At 44.3% G+C, this 20,597-nt stretch overlaps 1 long non-coding RNA gene across 1 annotated transcript; it reads left to right on the top strand.

Moving 5' to 3' along the window:
• Positions 1-4,281: 4,281 nt before the first annotated feature.
• Positions 4,282-16,455, top strand: LOC135228646 (uncharacterized). The gene is made up of 3 exons (XR_010319343.1): positions 4,282-4,992; positions 11,847-12,021; positions 16,090-16,455. It is a non-coding gene; the product is annotated as an uncharacterized LOC135228646 (long non-coding RNA).
• Positions 16,456-20,597: the final 4,142 nt, after the last annotated feature.

Below are 20,597 nucleotides of genomic sequence, written 5' to 3'. Positions count from 1 at the left end.
ATGAGCTGGAGTAGGTCTCAGAAATAATGTGCCATTTCTTCCAGTTGGTTGTGCACAGCTGCCTACTTCCCTAGTTGGTAGCAGCTAAGGCCTGTCTCAGAAACACTCCCCTCCTCACTAAGCATGATTCTTCACACTGCTCCATCTTCTTTCCCGTGTGTGTCTCCTGCCCTCCTCAGTGGCTGGGGAAAATGATAGTAGTCCACTGATGAGATTTATTCTTTTATTATACTTTATTTTATCATTTGTTTTTATAACATGGTTCCGTTAAAATCAAGGGTAATAAAAATGTTTGTGTGATGGAAGTGGATAATCCCATCCATTGTGTCCATCTAAAGTTTCATGAGAAAACTGTGCCCACAACAGAGGGCTCCTACTCCTCTGGCTCACTGTATTTTCTCCTTGTTTATTTGCTCTTCCCTCTTTCCTGATGCATGCATGGGACCACTGAGCTTCAAGACTCCACAATTCTGCTTTTCATACCAGTGTTACTGTAATCTTGGGTTCATGGGCTGCCTTGCCACAGATTTACTCATTCTGTCTCTGTTAATTATTTCATTACTTAAAAATCTCTCATGAATTTTTCCAGAAGTACATTCTATTCCTCAAAAACTTGGAAGCAATGGGAAAGTATGCAATAAATAACAAGAAAACATACGTAATGCATAGAATAAATTATTAACGTTCCGATATGTCTGTTATCTTACTTACATTTGCATGTATATGTATTAGAGTCTCTGGTTGATGCAAATGGTTAATATCTTGAGCTGCTGACAGAAAGTTGGAGTTCAGGTCCACCCAGAATTGCTATGAAAGAGAGGTCTGGCAGTCTACTTCCGAAAACTCAGCCACTGAAACCCCTATGGAGTACAGTTCTACTCTGGCACACTGGTGTCATCATGAATCAGAACTGACTCAGTAGCAACTGGTTTTATGTGGGTATTAGCACACACATTTATGTATATTAACACGGATATTATATCCTGATATTTTCATTCATCATTAGTCTTTTCTCATGATAAATTTTTTTTGTTTTTTTTTAATGAGGGCATTAAATTACTTTATAATATTCTGTGTGCATGTAGTATATGTTTTTTAACGATCTGACTATAGTTGCAATAATAAATGTGCATGATTCTAGTAATCTTCAACCTATACTTATATCTTTTTAACATACATCTCTGCCATTAAATCTCTTTGTTTAATTATTGTTTAACACTCTTTACGCCTAAGAGATGGTCTCAGAAGCAGCCCTGATCAGTTTTTCTCCCTCTTACTCATGAAGCCCCTTAATGTATTCCAAGGTATCAACTACGAAGCATTTTACGTCCTTATCGTTTGTTTATTTTTCATTCAGTCAGTATATTCCATGGGCCAGAAATAGTCTATGTTATGCAGATACAGTGGTGAAAGGTACACGCTGTCCCTGTCCTCATGAAGGGGACAACCCAGTGCAGGTGGGAGGAGCACTGGGGAAATGCAGCTGAGAGCAAGGACAGACAACCCTCCAGGAACCACACTGGACTTCAGAGAGGCTTGTTGGCTGCTGTTCACCTGGCAGGCTTCTAGATACCAGAGTACCCTTGGGCTTGGTGCCTGCTCCTCTCTCTACTGACACCCTCCCTCTAGGATGCCTCAGTGAGTTCACTGCTGTCTATTTGTAGCTAAGGACGTGAGGTTTATACCTCCATCCATTCAAACTCCTCCTGGGTCCAGACTCTTATATTCAAATGTCAGCGTAACTCTCTGTATTGACCTCTTTATGCATTATAATGATACATTCCTCATATGGCCATCATGAAAAGCAAACGTTAAAGAAAAAGCACAGGAGTGCCTGGCACCAGTGTAGGTACTCAATGACCATTAGCTGTTGGTATTATCCTTGACATCCCCATGTGGGGTGAAGTTTTATTACCTGACATTTCCGTGTGAATATCTAACAGCTACACCATGTTATCTAGGCTATGAAACAATTCTTGGTTCCAACCACCATTCTGTCCTTATCGATGAATTTCTCAAGGCTTCGGTGATGGGAGTGTGTGTTTTTCCACACAATGGACGTGATTAGGAATGGTTGGCTATGTCCTACACAATAAATTGCTCCAGCATTCCTATGGGTGACCATTGAGACAAGTTTCAGCCAACGAATGTAGCAAAGAATTGGAACCACTCTCAGCTGTTCATGCGAGTACTCTCAATCCAGAATATCTGGTAAATCGACTGTTAGGGATTGAATTGTGTCCCTCCAAAATGTATGTGGAAATCCTAACCCCTGTACCTGTAAATCTGACCTTGTTAGGAAAGGGGGGGCCTGCTTTTATTATGTGAATGAGGTCATACCAATGTAGGGTGGGTCCTAAGCCTAACTCTTCTTAATTATAAAAGGAGCAGAATACACACAGGCACAAACAGGTGAAAAGGAAGACAGACAAAGAAGACAGATGCTTCTAGAAGGCCAGGAACACAAATGATTGCTGGCATCTACTAGAAGCTGAGGTAGACAAGGAAGGACCTCCCACTACAGCCATGCCCTGAATTCGAACGACTACCTGCTAAACTGTGAGAAAATAAATTTCTGTTCTTTAAAGCCATCCAGTTGTGTTATTTTTTGTTATGGAGGGACTAGGTAACTAACACACATACCCGTTCTTATAAGTTCAGCCCAGTGCAGAATAATTTTCTTCCCTCCTTGGTCTAACCCACCCGAACCTGCTCTTTCCCTATCAGTGTCCTTTGCTTTCACCTAAGAGCTATGACAGAGTCAGCTCGATGGTGATGCATTGAAATTTCAATTTATTTTTTATTTATGATTACTATTAATTCCAGTATTTTCTACAGTTTTCAATGGAGACAGTCCTATAATCTATGAATAGCAGTTATACTTTTTCTCTTTTTGTACTAGCTTACACTTCCAGTGTTCAATGTTTAATAAAAGTAATGATAGAAGCACCCTTATTTTATTGTTTATTAATTTTAAAGAGAATGTCCCACACGTCACCATGAACTATCATGCTAGTTGTAGTTTTCCACGTTTGGGAACTCCTTTTCTGTTCCATATTTGCTCCTAGTCCTTATCTCTCCGTGTGATTGGATTTTATCAACCTGCTTTGCCCCCATCTCTTGAGGTGAGCATATGTCTTCTCTTCTTTCACCTATGCATGTGGTGAATGAAATTACTAAATCTTTAACGTTCACTCAAATTTATATGCCTACAATAAACCGCCTTGATCATGGCATGTTACGTGGTTTATACTTTGCTGGATTTCCTTTGCTGGCATCTTACGTAGGGTTTTGCATCTCAGTTACTGAGTGTGCTTGTCCTCTAACTCTTCTTCTACCATCCTTCTCTAATTTGTTATCATTTTTAAACTAGCCTTAAGGATCAAGTTAGGGGAGTATCTCACGGTTTTCTAATCTCTGTTGACTATGTACAAGATTAAAATTACTGTTTCTTGCATGTTTGCTGGAACCTGACTGGAAACGATCTAGGTCTGCCATTTTCTTTGTAGGGAGATCTTGAAGTACTGACCCATTTTATTTAGTGGTTAAAGGCATCTTCTGGTGCTAATTTACTTAGAAAAAATTCTGATGCATGTTCTAGGTTGCTCGAATCTCATCTTCAAATATTGATTATCAGGGCTTGTAGCCTCATGCAAGGCAATTCATCAATCCCAGATTTCCCCAAAGTCAGGCTCTGCAACTCTTCCCGGTACCAAATTCCCTCATTTAAGACTTATTTGCAAAGAGACAACAGTATGCTATCTACGCAGTTGTTTATCCGCAGCCTTCTTGAGTCCCTAATGTGAGGATACAGTCTTCTAATACTTTTTTTGTAATTGTTCTTTTTCTTATTTTTTTTTCCTTTTTTCACTGCCAATACCCACCTCCCCAGTCTAGTAGTTTTAAAGTTGTGAGTTTCAGGTTCAAGTCTGTAATCCAGCTGAGCTTCTGTGTGTGCTGCATGTGTGCATCAAAAGAACACGCTTCTAGAAGCAGAAAGCAGGCAGTGCGACTGTTGGGTGGTTGGTGGGGTAGGGGGAGGGGAGCTGCTGCTCAGAGACGGCACCCGAGGGAGGCACGAGATGCCGGGCTGCCCACCGCAAGGCCGCAGGCTCCAAGGAGGAGGAAACTGCGTGCGCCATGAGCCTTTTGAGACAGGCCCAAGCCCGCCTAGCCGGGTGCTAACTTCACATATGCCAGGCTTGCAGGTTCCACCAGGACTAGGGGAAGCCTAAGGCCAAGGAGGGCAAGGTCTAGGGTCTGGACCTGAAAACTGGTTCTGCCACTTGTGATCTCAGCACTTATGCTGGAAAGGAGGGCAGGAAGCATATCGCAATGTGTGTCCGGACGATGACCCAGAAGGGGGGAGTTGTGGTCACCCACGGACTCTGGGTCTGCATATGGAGGCCCCCAGGGTGCAATTCCAGGAGCAGAAGGCAAAGCACAGAGGCCAAAGTGCACCTCGCTGATGCTTCCCAGGGGCATTTCCCCAAATATGGGGAGCAGTCCCTTCTCTGGGCTAGGGACTTTGTTTCCTCCATTGTCATCACTGACTGTGAGCAGACTCTAGTCTATGCAGACTAATGAGGAGTTATCAAAATGAGCTCCAAACTCCGGATTTGAGTTAAGGATCATAAATTAACACAGAGAAATACGACTTTAGCAATAAGTGACTGTTTGAAGTCCAGGTTGCCTTAAAACACGGAATTTCAGTCTTTCAGCTCCTCTGCTAATCTAGTGACTAAGAACAGGATCTCAGTGGAGCTCAAAGATGTGGGGCACTGGGAATACTCTGGGTCTGTCTGCTCACGGCTGATTGCCTGATTCCCAGTTTTATTATACAGCTTAAATACAGACCAGAAGAGGAGTTTGGGGCTTGACACCTGACATCTTAACACCAGTTCCTGTTTCTTGAGGAAGGAAGAGGTAAAATAAATCAGCGTTTACTGTGTCCTTCTCCATCCCCGGAAGTCTTCATGAAGACCCTCTCAGGTAAGGATTGACAGGGAGTGGCTTGGTTTACTATTCGACTTTGTCCTTCAGTCACTTTGTTTATGTCCTGCATGTAAACTATTATGCATTGACAGAAGCATTCTAATTCTTATGCAGAATGACTAGACCTGCTGCAGAATGACTATATTGTGCCTCCCTTGGGCGCCCCTGTCTGCGCAGCACCCCCCACCCCCAACTGCCCAACCGCCTCTCTCCTGGCATTCTGCTTCTAGAAGCATGTTCTTTTGATGCAGAGATGCAACACACACAGAATCCCAGCTGGATTACAGACTTGAACCTGAAGACCTTATGCAGAATGACTATTTATGAACCACTAAACTTAGTTCTAAAGCAGGTACTTACCCCTCAGAGAAGGCCCTGGGGGAGGTTGATACATGCATTCCCCAGTGCTCCTGCTGCTCTAGAAGTGCCTGAAATGCCTCTGTGGGAAAGGCCTTCAGATTAGGCTCATGGCCCACGTGGGAATTCAGGCCTATCTTTCTGTTAGAACATCTCATTTCGCTCTGAAAATGTTATTATCCAGTTTATTCACCAGACATGAGTACAGACATCTCATATTTTCAAAATTAATCCCATTCTCTAATACTAATTTGCCACCAAGAGTATATTCCAAAGTGTTTCCAATAGGCTAGAAAGTCTTTCCAAAGAGGGGAGTCCTGCGCCATGTTGTGCAGTGACAGCAGGGTTGGCATAATATGTTTACCCAGATACCTACCACTTTTTAAAAATTTTTTATTGTGCTTTATTTGAAACTTTACAGAGCAAATTACTTTCTTGTTCAGCCATTTATACACAATTGTTTTGTGACATTGGTGGCAATATTCATGATGTGTCAGTATTCTCTTCTGTGCTCCAGTTCCCCGTTTCCATCTGCCATGATTCCTGTTCCATCCTGCCCTCTTTTCTGTGCTTTTGGGCAGGTTTTGCATTTTTGGTCTCATACACACGATTGAACTAAGAAACACTTTCTTCACGTGTGTTATTGTTTGTTTTATAGACCTGTCTAATCTTTGGCTGAACGGCGAACTTCAGAAGGTACTTTCGACTTTGTTGCATTCCATAATTCCTGAAATTCCAGGTCTACCACCTGAAGAACTTCCTTTAGTGTTTCATTTAGAACAAGTCTGGTGGCGATGAATTCTCTTAAGCGTCCTTCACCTGAGAATGTCAATATTTTTCCTTTACTCATGAAGGAAATAACAGCCTATAGAACACTGGGTTAATGTTTCTTTTCTTTCAGTGTTGAAAAAATGTTGTTTTCACAGCCTTTTGGCCTCCATGGCTTCTGATGATGAATACAGAGTCATTCCAATTGTTTCTCCTGTGTGAAATGAGTTGTTTTCTCTCTAGCTTCTTTGAAGATATTTTCTTGGTCCTTGTTATTCCACAATTGACAGTGAGGCATTTGGGCGTAAAATTATGTGAGTTTAACTTGTTGGAGTTTGCATAGCTTCTTGAATCTGTAAGTTTATGTCTTTCAACAAATTGGGAAAGTGTTGAGCCAGTATTTCTTCAGATACTTTTTTCTACACTACATATTTTCTCTACACCTTATGGAATTCCAATAAATAAATGTTAGATATTTTTGGATTTTTTTGAGGCTCTGTTCATTTTTTTTTTCAATATTTGTTCTGTTTTCAGATTGGATATTTTCAATTGAACTATTTTCATCTCGTTGATCCTTTTGTCTGTCAACAGCATTCCGCTGATCAAGTGAATTTTTTATCTCTATTTTTCCTGTCTAAAATTTTCATTTGTGAATGGTTTCTATGTATTTTTCTATTTTTCTAAGGTGTGCCTGTTACTTCTTTGAGCGTGGTTAAAGTAGCTTTTTAAAATTTTTGTCTATGATTCCAAGACTGTGTCTTACTTCAATCTTACAGAAAATGTTGATGTTGTTTGTTTTAGGAATCACTTGACCCAGTTATGTTCAGGCTGCAGGTTCTTTCTCAACTTCTGGATGCTGTGGCTCAGATGTCAGTTCAGATTTTGAAGACTTTGCAGTGATATTTGGATGTAATCTATGGGAGTGTCACTCAGTCTGGGACCTTGTTGGTGTTCTAACCCATAATGCAGTTCTCAAAGGATTGATCTACTTCTTGGGGTCAGAGCAAAGCATATGCAACTATGGGAGTGGAGGGGGTATGAAAAACAACTTTATGGTATCCCTCTCTTGAGCCGCCTGGTCTCTGTCTCTCTGAGGCTCTCTGATGTCTGAGCAGCTACCTTCCTGGTCCACTGGCAAGAATGTTGGGGCTTTAATCTCTTCATTCTGCCGTGCAATTAAGTGACTGGGTCTGCCTATGAGGCCAAATAACAGTAAGATGGAGAAAATGTAACAGAGATTCCTCTATATTATTTGGTCCTTATATACTTAGGTCAGAGAGAAGGCACACTGTTTCTGGTGATACTTCCAAACAGGTATGGAGAAAAAGGCATTAACAGGTCGATAGCTGCATACTAGGTGTTATGGATTAAACTCTGTCTTCCCAAAATGTATATATCAGCTTGACTAGGCCATGCTTCCCAGTATTGTGCGATTATCCACCATTTTGTCACCTGGTGTGATTTTCCAATGTATTGTAAATCCTACCTCTATGATGTTAATGAGCGAAGATTTGAAGCAGTTATGTTAAGGAGGCAGGGCTCAATCTACAAGATTAAGTTGTGTTTTAAGTCAATCTCTTTTGAGATATAAAAGAGAAAAGAGCAGAGAGACAGGGGGACCTCAGTAGCACCAAGAAAGAAGTGTCAGGAGCAGTGCATCCTTTGGACCTAGGATCCCTGTGCTGAGAACCTTCTTGTCCAGGGGAAGATTGGTGACAAAGACCTTCCCCTAGGAGTGACAGAGAGAAAAAGTCTTCCCCTGGAGTTGGCACCCTGAATTTGGACTTACAGAGCCTCCTGGACTGTGAGGGAATAATTTTCTTTGATAAAGTCATCCGTTTGTGGTATTTCTGTTACAGGAGCACTAGATATCTAAGACACTAGGTACCAGGAGATGTACATTTCCCAGCTCTTTCACTCCCAGGGCCACTGTGACTAAGTAGCCATTGCCATAAATCCATGCGAGCAGACTATTCTGATTACTGCTTTGACTCTACTGTCTGTTATGGTAACCACAACCACCTTGTCTTTGTTGATTGAGTGCCACCACTTGGCTGCTACCACCATGGGGTCCAGTCAACTGCATTGTAGTCAGGTGTCTTAATTCAGTTAGGGCAGTTCTCACTGTGGACTCTTACTTACATAAAATAGCAACCACAGAAGTCTTCAATAATGCTGGGGCTTGCTGCACAAATTTGTACCTCACCGCTATGGTAAAAAGAGAGCCCTCTGGGCACTCCGTGTGTGGGTCTGTGGGTCCAGCCTAATAAATCCATTCTAACCTGCCAATTTCCCTAATCCTTTGGTTACCTTCTCCTACGGTATACCATGGCAGATCTGCCATTTCCACTTGATTTATTATAGGCCACCACTTAATCCATGCTTCAGTAAACCAGCCAAATAAACTATGAGATCCTTTTCTAACCTCTGAAGCTGAAACACTGAATGAAGAATCTATGCTTCCTGGGTCTATATCAATAAACTCAGACTAATCCACCTTTATGTTGCTTGCACCGTTATCCCACACCCATAATAGCCATTCCCACACATATTCACCAGGTTTCTGTATGTATATATTAGAAAAATCAAGCAGTTCTTTTGGAGTTTAGCATACCTTCTCCTGGGTCACACTTTATAGTTCACCTTTTGGGGCTTGTTGGGACTGAAGCCTAGGTATAGGTCTAGAAGCAAAAATGGGCAGTGGCAGTGGGATGTTCAGCTGTGTCTTATAAGGCATCTACCTAAGGTGATGCCCCAGGCAATGCCCCAGATACCACCCCAGGAGATAACTCAAACAAGACACTTCAGGCACAGCTGGGGTAATCTCATCAGATGGAGGTGGAAGGGATAATTGTTTTACTGGGAAGGGTGCCTTAGCAGGCAGTTAGAGAATCTCTTCAGATGGGAGTAAGAGGTCTGGTTCTGTTAGGAAGAGCGATTCAACAGAAATTGGAGGTTCATTGTCCCCCGCTTCCTGACTGTCTGCGCATATGTCCTCATCCCGAGTTTCAGGATCCCATTTCTTCCCAATCAGTGCCCTCACTCTAACTTCAGACACCATTTGAGGTTGGATATTCAACTGGCGCTTTAATTCAGTCACTCTTACGATAAGAAGCTGAGTTTATTTTTGGCAGCATTAGCCTTGTTACTATAAGAAATATGGTTTTCCTTCTGGGCACAAGTGGCAGCTTTCAGATCTTGTATGTGGTGCTTGAGCTTTGAGTCCATTTCTTTCATTCACCAGTGTGGCTAGCAAAAGCGGGACCAACCAAGCAGCTTCCTTATTATTCTTATTCTGACAAAATTATAGAAAAGTATCAAATATATAATCAGGCAGAGCCTTGTCTCTCACAAATATTTGATCCAGTGGTAGTAGTATTTTGCGTATTTCTATTGTCACCTCCCACCATGGATTAGCAATAGCCTGTTTACTATTGGAGACAGTCATCAGTGCCTTTAAGACTAGCCAGACTTGAGAATCAATTCAGAAAACTCGTCCTTAAGATTTGGTTCCTCTAGAACCACAGTAGGTACCAAATGTCTTAGCCTGGGATCTCTAGAGGTGCAAAACTAGTGAAGAGAATATATATATACATATATATATATATATATATATGTATATATATATATGGAAACCCTAGTCGCATAATGGTTAATAGCTATAGCTGCTAACCAAAAGGTTAGCAGTTCGAATCCACCAGGCGCTCCTTGGGAACTCTGTGGGGCAGTTCTACTTTGTCCTGTATGGTCACTATGAGTTGGAACCGACTCGATGGCAATGGGTATATATATATATATATATATACACACACACATGCACACACACATACATATATATATGCATACATATGTTAGTTGTGGCTGTTAGATGCCATTGATCCTGTGTAAAACAAAATGAAACACCGCCTGATCCTGAACCATCCTCACAATCATTGCTATGTTTGAGCCCATTCTTGCAGCCATTGTGTCAGTTCATGTTGTTGAGCACCTTCCTCTTTTTTTCTGACCCTCAGCTTTTCCAAGCATGATGAGCCTCTCCTGGGACAGGTCCTTCCTGAAAATATGTCCAAGGCACGTGAGACGAAGTCTCGCCATCCTTGCTTCTAAGGTACATTCTTGGTGTACTTCTTCCAAGATGGATTTGTTTATTCTTCTGGCAGTCCATGGTATATTCAGTATTCTTTGCCAACACCATATTTTAAATGAATCAGTTCTTCGGTTTTCCGTATTCATTGTCTAACTTGCTCAAGCATGTGAGGTGATAGAAAATATCATGGCTTTGCTCACGCACACCTTAGTCTTCAAAGTGACATCTTTCCTTCACAACACTTCAAGGAGGTCTTTTGCAACAGATTTGCCCAATGCAATACATTCATTGCTTTACTTTCAGCAAGCAGGGTCGTATCAGCTGCATATCATAGGTTGTTAGTGAATCTTTCTCCAAAACTAATGCCATGTTCTTCTTCTTCGAGACCAGCTTCTCAGAATGTTTGCTCAGCATACAGATTGAGTAAGTATGGTGAAAGGATACCACCATGACACATAACTTTCTGATTTTAAACCACACAGTATCTCCTTGCCCTACTCAAATGACTGCCTCTTGGTCTACGTAAATATTCCGCATGAATACAGTTAAGTGTTCTGGAATTCCCATTCTTTGCTAAGCTATCCATAATTTGTCATGAGCCACACAGTTGAGTGTGCTTGTATAGGAAACAAAAATAGGTAAACATCTTACTGATATTCTCTACTTTCAGCCAAGATCCATCAGACATGAGAAATGATATCCCATGTTTCATGTCTTCCTCTGAATCCAGCTTGAATTTTTGGTAGTTCCCTGTCTGTGTACTGCTGCAACTGTTTTTAAATTATATTCAGCAAATTTTTTCTTGCGTGTGATGTTAATGACATTGCTCAATAATTTCCGCATTGCGTTGGACCACCTCTCTTTGGAATGTGTACACATATAGATCTCTTTCAGTCATTTGGTCAGGTAGCTGTCTTCCAAATATATTGGAATAGTCAAGTGAGCGCCTCCAGCACTGCGTCCGTGTGTTGAAACATCTCATTTGGTATTCCATCAGTTCCTGGAGCCGTGTTTTTTCCAATGCCTTCAGTGCAGCTTGGAGTTCTTCCTTCAGTACCATCAGCTCTTGATCCTATGCTACCTCCTGATATGGTTGAACGTCGACCAATTCTTTTTCGTGTACTGAGTCTGTGTATTCCTTCCGTCTTCTTTTGATGTTTCCTGTGTTGTTCGATATTTTGCCCATAGAATCCTTCAGTATTGCACCTAGAGGCTTGAATATTTCCTTCAGTTGTTTCAGCTTGAGAAATGCCAGGTGTTTTCTTCCCTTTTGGTTTTCTAACTCCAGATCTGTTCACATTATTATTATCATACTTTGTCTTCTCCAGCTTCCCTTTCAGGTATTCTATTGAGCTCTTTTACTTTATTTTTCCTTCCATTCTCTTTAGCTACTGTACATTCAAGAGCAAGATTCAGAGTCTCTTGTGACATCCTCTTTGGTCTTTGCTTTCTTTCCTGTCTTTCTAATGACTTTTTGTTTTTTTCATATATGATGTCCTTGCTATCATCCCACAACTAATCTGGTCTTCGATCATTAGTGTGCAGTGCATCAAATCTATTCTTGAGATGGTCTCTAAATCCAGGTTTGATATACTCAAGGGCATACTTTGACTCATGGACTTGTTTTAATTTTCTTCAGCTTCAACTTGAACGTGAATATGAGCAACTGATCATCTGTTCTGCAGTCAGCCCCTGGCCTGATTCTGACTCATGATATTGACCTTCTCCATCGTCACCTTCCACAAATTTGATTCCTGTCTATTCTGCCTGGAATAGTTCACGAGTATAGTCACCATTTATGTTCCTGACGAAAGGTATGTGCAATGAATAAGTCATTGGTCTTGCCAAATTCTATCATGTAAGCTTTATTGTCATTTCTATCATCAATACCTTATTTTCCAACTGCTGATTTGTCTGCTTTGTTTTCAACTTCGCATTCTAATTATGTAATTATCAGTACATCTTGATTGATGAATGCATCACGTTTGATCAGTTTCAAACTGCGGAACTTGGTAAAAACCTTCAACTTCTTCATCTTTCACATTCATGATTTGTGTGTAAATTTGAATAATAGTCTTATTAACTGCTCTTTCTGGTTTTCCTTGTAGGCCTGTGGATATTATGCTATTGCTCGTAGTGTTGTACTTCAGAACAGATCTTGAAATGTTCTTTTTATCGATGAATATGATGCCGTTCTCTTCAGTATCTGAATCCTGGCATAGTAGAACATATCATTGTCTAGTTTAAAATTTCCAAAACCAAGCTATTTCAGCTCACTAATGCCTTGGATTATTGACCTTTATGCATTCCATTTCATTTTTGATGACTTCCAATTTCCCTAGATTCATACTTCCTTCATTCCACATTCTGATTATTAAAGGATATTTGCATCAGTTTCTTCTCATTTTGAGTTGTGCCCCATCAGGAAACATCATTAAAGTGGGATCTACTTTGAGGAGGTAGCTATTCCCCACTCGTATTTTGAGTGCCTTCCAACCTAAGGGGTTATCCTCTGTCATTGAATCAGACAGTGTTCCAGTACTATTTGTAAGATTTCACTGGCCAGTTGTTTTTAGAAATAGATCACTAGGTCCTTTTTCCTAGTCTGTCTAAATCCAGAGCTCCACTCAAACCTGTCTACCATGTGGGAACCTGGTGGTATTTGAAATACCGGTGGCATAGCTTCCAACATCACAGCAACATGCAAGCCACCACAGTACAACAAACTGACAGAAGAATGGTGAGAGTTAAAAATAAGAAGAACCAAAAAGAGTGCTTCTTCCATGTCTGCTGATTTAGAGGAACCATGAAAAACTGTCAAGTGAAGAGTGATTCAGAGAAAAACATGGGTAGAGTGTGACCTAATTTCCATAAAAACAAAGAAATGAATGTACTTACATGTGTCCCGGCAAAAAGAAGTGTGTAAAAGGGTACATATGTATCTTTGGACACTGGACACTTTGGGGGAGAAGGTACAATATACTTATGTGGGGATGGCTCTTATTATAACTTCTGTATACAAATCTCTGTTGTTAAACGTGTTATAAGAATGTAAAACCTTTTAAAGTTTAATAACATCATACGTGTATGTGTGTGTATTTGAAACTTTTTTTTTTTTTTTTGACTATTTGATATATGTGTTTTTTAGTTATCTAGTGTGGCTATAGCAGAGATTCCACAAGTGGATAGCTTTAACAAACAGAAACTTATTCTCTCACAGTTTAAGAAGCAAGAAGTTTGAAGTCAGGGCACCAGCTCTAGGAGAAAGCTTTCTCTCTTTGTGGCTCTGGGGGAAAGTCCTTGTCATCCATCTTCCCCTGGCCTAGGAAATTCTCAGCGCGTGGACGCTGGGTCAAAAGGACCTGCTCCACTCCAGGCACTTCTTCCTTGGTGGTATGAGGTCCCTCTCATTTCTGCTCACTTTTCTCTTTGTATCTCAAAAGAGACTGACTCAAGACTCACCCTTATCCTGTAGATTGTGTCCTCCCTCATTAACATAAGTGCCTCTAATCCTACCTCATTAACGTCACAGAGGTTAGAATTTACAACACAGAAGTAATCACATCAGATCACAAAATGCAGGACAACCACACAATACTGGGAATCATGGTCTGGCCAGGTTGGCACACATTTTGGGGGACACTATTCAATCCATAACAATAGAGAAAACACTGTCTTCAATGCCAGATTCAGAGACTTTTATCCATCTGTGAAGGGCAAACACAGAAATTGAACAAAATTCAGACCAGCGAATTATTGCTTGCTCTTGGAACTAATGACTTCTTCTGGTCTCTATGCCTGGAAATGGCCAAAAGGAATTCTGTGAGGATTAATTCAGTTATTGCTAAAACATCTACTGCATTTACATGTCTACAGGTAAGGAAGAATGCTGGACACCGTGTGTGATTCATTAAGTAACACAGGGACCATTAGACTATTGTTCTCCTTCTCTGATATGCCACTATCACCTTCTCCCCTTGTTGCTCTCCTGAAAAACCCACACTTGTATATTCTAGGCTTTTTTCCAGGATTGAATTTGCAGGAAGTTAAAGATATATCTTTGAAAGATAAAGAAGACTTTGGCCACATTGTCTTTAGACAGTCGAACTTCGCAGCCAACCTCTGTGCAGGATGGGAATTCACAATCCCTCCTACTCAGTACCTCTGAGCAGGACGGGATTTCTGTTTCATTATCAGGAGACTGTGGAATTCACCCCTCTTCAGAAAACTTACTTTCCTTTGCCTCAAACTGTCCCTCTCAGGGTCTGTCACGGTCACTCTGAGAAATTCACATGGGCAGCCTGTATGGAAGTGCCCATCCTAGAGGCCCTGCCCTCCCTTCCTTGCTCCATAGGGCTTCCTCTGACACTTGGGGTCGCATCTCCCAGGGAGAACACACCTCTGGCACTTCCAGGGATTCCCAGGCCCTGGGATACTGTGGATGGGACTTGGAACTCAATCTCTTTCTTCCCATCCTCACCTTTGGTTATCTGTGTTCTGTCTTCACCAGATTTAGGAGGCCTGTCTTTGCTCGTTTCATTTCAGTCAGGCTTTTCTATTCCAACTCTCTGATCTCAGAACAGATCAGGTTAGACCACACAAAAGAGAAAGACCAAGCAAACATCACTGATCTGTGCAGAAGCTGCTGGGAAGGGATTCGATTCTCATTGGTTTAGGGTTTTATGCCCACTGCTCACCAGCAGGCAGGTTCCCTCCAGAGTCTGGCTTCTGTCTGGTACCTTGTACTACAGAGAACTCAGTGCCCAGCCCACCTTCACAATCACACCTCCCTTAGAGCTATCTTTGCAGAGGCTCTTTCTCAGACTTCCATGTCCCACTGAAATCCTATTTCTCTTTCCTTACAAACATTATGCTCATTCTCAGGGCCCTGAGACCTCATCTGCAGATGAGTCTTGTCCTCTTCTCTCCTTGGCGGGGGAAGCTTTTGAGTGGACCTCATGTCTTCGGACAGCTATCCTGGGGCTTCTTCCACCCTGGTGCTGTAGGGCTGCATCTCTCCTTGTACTAGAGGGGGCGTGGAAGGGGCACAAGGCTAAAAGAGGATGGATCTTCCAGGTGAGGTGGGTTTAAGAAGCCTGAATGAATTTCTTCCCTGAAGGGTGCATATTTTGCAGTCCAGACATCCTGCTTCTCTCAGTCTAAGAGTCCTAGCACGTCTTCAGATGCTTTCTCCTTTGACCTTGAGGCCATGCCTGCAACCTCTGCAGCCAGGTCTCCCACATGTGTAGCAGCACCAGTAGGTGTGGTAGCTTCTTCAGCCCCTGTCTCCTCCTCCAGATGCTCCTGGAGGTGCCTGGCTCTTCTTGCCAGGACTTCAGGATGCTGACCAGGGACTCAGTGTTGGTTAAAGGATGTCGGCCAGTGACCACGTGTCCTCATTTCCTTTGAAGGCTTAGGCTAGTTGCCTGGGCAGAAGACAGCCAAGGTCAGTCTGAGCCTAGACACCTAGTGACCTGTGACACTGCAGCCAGTGATAGATGTTAATTTCCATGCTCAGGTATCCGCAGGTGGCGGATTGAGAGTGGTCGGAGGAGAAGTGTAACTAGAGATCACACACTCATGAGGGCATGGGCCAAAGGTCAGGGAAAATAGCTGAGGTCGTGGAGCTCTAGCGGAGCCAGTCTAGGGCACAGGCCTCCCTCCTGTACGTGGCAAAGAGGCGATCCATATGCCGCCATCCGCAGACTCTGGACTGCTGGGGCCCTGGTTGCCCGGATTTTGGCCTTGTCCTTGGAGAAGTGATGCACATGCAGTGTGCCATCGGGGGCTGTGGCCCAGCAGAAGCAAAATCTTGAAAATGGGGGCTTGATTTGACTTTGCCTGTGCTCTCCTTTGGCTGAGTGCCATCCTGTGTTTCCTAGCAGGAGAAGGCTTCGTGGAGAGAGGCGGATTCCATGTGTGCAGGCAAAGTGTGTGCTGAGATGATGAGTCGCTGGAGACCAGGGTGGACTCTTCAGACCCAGGATAGGCCTCTGGCAGGTATGTGTCAATATTTTCTGCCCATGGCACTCACCCGGGTATTTGCATAGAATGTTATGAGCGGCATTAGTAGTCTCCGGAGAGGCTGCCACATGTCAGCAAGCTTCACCCGTCAGGGTCCGCCCATGATGTAGCTCCCCAATCAATCACTACTCTCTAGACCTTCCAGATAGACTAGCAGATCTTCTCTGCCCATGGGCAACCAGTAGAGCCAGAGGCCTTCTCCCTTTGCTCTTTCGTCTCTAGGTACTCTGTCAGGCACTCCAAGCTGTGAAGTGCCTGGGGGGGAGAAGGAAGAGATTTCAGAGAATGAACACATACAGAGAGAGACACATAGAGAGAGGCAAGAGATGCTGAGTGGGGATGCCTTGCGTACTGATATCCTGAGGAAGGTGGGAAAATTGGACCCTGGCCTGCTCTGCCAATGCCCTGAAGCAGTCCGCACCAGGGGCTCCCTTGTGCCTGCGTAGCCTTTCCCAGGGTGTGCTCAAATCCTGTGGCCACTAGGTGTCCTAGGTCACAATGGAGGGCCCTGTGTCATCTGCCTGGTGGGCTGGATCTCTGCCATTGGCTGAGTCTTGTCACCAGGCCCATCATAAGCCCCGCCCACTCTTCCTGTGGGGGGACTGTCTCCATGGTGATAGCAAAGAAGCCTGAGTTCCGCCCACCTGGCCTTCACTTCACCTAGCTGGCCTGCTGACCCTCACTCAGACCTCTGTGTTGATCAAAATGAATGTCCGCCAGTGGCCAGGTGTCAACATCTGGGATATAGGATTCGGGACCTTGCCTGAGGCAGAAGGCAGCCTAGGTCTGCGAGTACCTGGAAGTCTAGTGACTTGTGACACTGCTGCCAGTGACATATGGTGACTCCCACACTCACATATCCCCTGGTGGCAGAAGGATAGTGATGGGTGGAGAAACATGGCTCCGGAGCACACGTTCAATGGGGCACCGGCCAAAGACCAGGCCCAGGAGTGGACGTCGTGGAGCTGAATGGCGAGCCAGTGAAGGGCCCAAGGATTTCTCCTATATGTGGCAAACAGGTCATCCGTGTCCCCACGTCCATAAACCATTGGACTGCAGGGCCAGGCTGCCAGGATTTCGGCCTTGCCTTCGGAGCCCGGCCAGATACGCAGCCGTGCCCCGGAGGCGGGGACATGTAGACAGCAAAAATTTGGAAAATGGCATCGTCTCTTCAATTTCCCTGGCATCGGCCTTTTTGAGCGGCATGCTTTGTTTCCTAGAAGGATAAGGCACTAACGGAGAAAGGCAGGAGTATGTGTGCAGGAAAGGTGTGTGCTGAGAGGGTGACGACGTTGTGACCAGATTGGGATCTTTAGTCCCAGGAAAGGCCCCTGGCAGGTGTGGGTCAGTGTTCTCTGCTCATCCGAGTTGGCGGGGGAGGTTTTCACCAAACAAAGCAGCAGTGGAATTATTCGTCGCCGGAGAGGTTGCATCTGCCCACAAGCTCCACCTGGCCAGGGTCCGCCCCTACTGTATTGCCCATGTCAATCAACAGAAGCTGAGACCTTCCAGAGAGACTACCTGCTATTGTCTACCCACGGGGAAGCAGTCCAGCCAGAAGCCTCCCCCGTTTCATCTCCAGGCTCTCTTCTCAGGCCTCCCATACTTGTGATGTGTCTCAGGGGTAGAACGAAGGGATTTCTCTGAATGAACACATCCAGATAGGGGCCATAGATGCTGAGGAAGGGCGCCTTGCCTACTGATACACTAGCGTAAGTGGAAAAGAGGTACCTGCCTGCTGTCCCAGTGTGTCGAACGTGTCCACATCAGGGGTTGCCTACTGTGAAGTAATTCCCTGGGTGCCCTCGATTTTGTGGCCAAAGACACAAGGGGCCGTTGTGTGTCCATGCGTACAATGGAGGGCTCTGCGGAACTGGCCGGTTAGGATGGACTTCTCCTATTGGCTCAGTGTTTGTGACCCGTCCCCGTCAGAAGTTCCGGCCAGCCTTCCGGTGGCTGTCTCCATGGGGATTGGGAAAGAAGCCTTAGGCCCCGCACTCAGCATTCATCTGGCCTACCTGGCCTCTTTCCCCTCATCTAGACCACTCTGTGCATGAACGAAAGGATGTCGGCCACTGACCAAGCATCCTCATTGCCTTTGAAGGATTAGGCTCCTTGCCTGGGCAGAAGACAGCCAAGGTCAGCCTGAACCTAGACACCTAGTGACCTGTGACACTGCAGCCAGCGATAGATGTTGATGTCCACGCTCAGGTATCTGCAGTTGACGGATTCAGAGTGGTCAGAGGAGAAGTGTAACTAGAGATCACACACTCATGAGGGCACGGGCCAAAGATCAGGGAAAATAGCTGAGGTCGTGGAGCTCTAGCAGAGCCAGTCGAGGGCCCAGGCCTCCCTCCTGTACGTGGCAAAGAGGTGGCACCCTCCGCAGAGTATGCCGCCATCCGCAGACTCTGGACTGCTGGGGCCCTGGACGCCCGGATTTCATCCTTGTGTTTGGAGAAGTGACGTGCATGCAGTGTGCCACCGGGGGCTGTGGCCCAGCAGAAGCAAAATCTTGACAATGGGGGCTTCAGTAGACTTTGCTTGTTCTCTCCCTTGGCTGAGTGCCATCCTGTGTTTCCTAGCAGGAGAAGGCATTTGTGGAGAGAGGCGGATTCCATGTGTGCAGGCAAAGTGTGTGCTGAGATGATGAGACCCTGGAGACCAGAGGGGACTCTTCAGACCCAGGATAGGCCTCTGGCAGGTATGTGTCAATATTTTCTGCCCATGGCACTCAGCCGGGTATTTGCATACAATGTTACCAGCGGAATTAGTAGTCTCCGGAGAGGCTGCCACATGTCAACAAGCTTCACCCGGCCAGGGTCTACCCGTGATGTAGCTCCCCGATCAGTCACTACTCTCTAGACCTTCCACATAGACTAGCAGATCTTCTCTGCCCGTGGGCAACCAGGAGAGCCAGAGGCCTTCCCCCTTTGCTCTTTTGTCTCTAGGCACTCTCTCAGACACTCCAAGCTGTGAAGTGACTCAGGGAGAGAAGGAAGAGATTTCAGAGTATGAACATATACAGAGAGAGAGGCAAGAGATGCTGAGTGGGGATGTCTTGTGTACTGATATCCTGAGGAAGGTGGGAAAATTGGACCCTGGCCTGCTCTGCCAATGCCCTGAACCAGTCTGCACCAGGGGCTCCCTTGTGCCTGCGTAGCCTTTCCCAGGGTGTGCTCAAATCCTGTGGCCACTAGGTGTCCTAGGTCACAATGGAGGGCCCTGTGTCATCTGCCTGGCAGACTGGATCTCTGCCATTTGCTGAGTCTTGTCACCAGGCCCATCATAAGGTCCGCCCACTCTTCCTGGGGGGGGACTCTCTCCATGGTGATGGCAAAGAAACCTTAGTTACGCCAACCTGGCCTTCACTTCACCTAGCTGGCCTGCTGACCCTCACTCAGACCTCTGTGTTGATCAAAATGAATGTTCCCCAGTGCCCAGGTGTCAGCATCTGGTATAAAGGATTCGGGACCTTGCCTGAGGCAGAAGGCAGCCTAGGTCTGCGAGTACCTGGAAGTCTAGTGACTTGTGACACTGCTGCCAGTGACAGATGGTGACTCCCACACTCACATATCCCCTGGTGGCAGAATGATAGTGATGGATGGAGAAACATGGCTCCGGAGCACACGTTCAGTGGGGCACCGGCCAAATGCCAGGGCCAGGAGTGGACGTCGTGGAGCTGAATGGAGAGCCAGTGAAGGGCCCAAGGATTTCTCCAATGAGGCAAAATGCAGATCAAGCCAAGGAACACAAATATAAAGCAGCTGAAGAAATTAAAATGTTACTCAAGAACATAATTAAAAATTTAATAAGCTGCAAGAAACCATAGAGAGACTGCAATCAGAAATTCAGAAGATTAACAATAAAATTACAGATTTAGAAAACTCAATAGAAAGTAAGAAGAGCACAATCGAAGAACTGGAAGGCAGAATTACTGAGATTGAAGATCAAACTCTTGGGACTAATATATTTGAAGAGAAAGCAGATAAAAGAATTTTAAATGAGGAAATCCAAAGTATCATGTGGGACTTTATCAAGAGAAATAACTATGAGTGATTTCAGTACCAGAACAGGGAGGGCTAACAGAAAATACAAAGGGAACTGTTGAAGATTTGTTGGCAGAAAACTTCCATGATATCATGAAAGATGCTCATTGAATTCCACATAAGGTAGATCTCAAAAGAAAGTGACCGAGACACATAATAATCAAACTTGCCAAAATCAAAGATAAAGAGAATTTTAAGAGAGGCTAGGGATAAAAGAAGTCACCAACAAAGGAGAGTAAATAATAATAAACTTGGACTACTCAGCAGAAATCATGGAGGCAAGAAGGCAATGGGATGACTTATACAAAATATTGAAG

This window comes from Loxodonta africana, chromosome 25 (assembly GCF_030014295.1).
Source record: "Loxodonta africana isolate mLoxAfr1 chromosome 25, mLoxAfr1.hap2, whole genome shotgun sequence".
In the NCBI taxonomy this organism is placed as follows: Eukaryota; Metazoa; Chordata; class Mammalia; order Proboscidea; family Elephantidae; genus Loxodonta; species Loxodonta africana.
The sequence above is the reverse complement of the archived record's forward strand: the minus strand, read 5'-3'. Positions and strand labels throughout refer to the sequence as shown.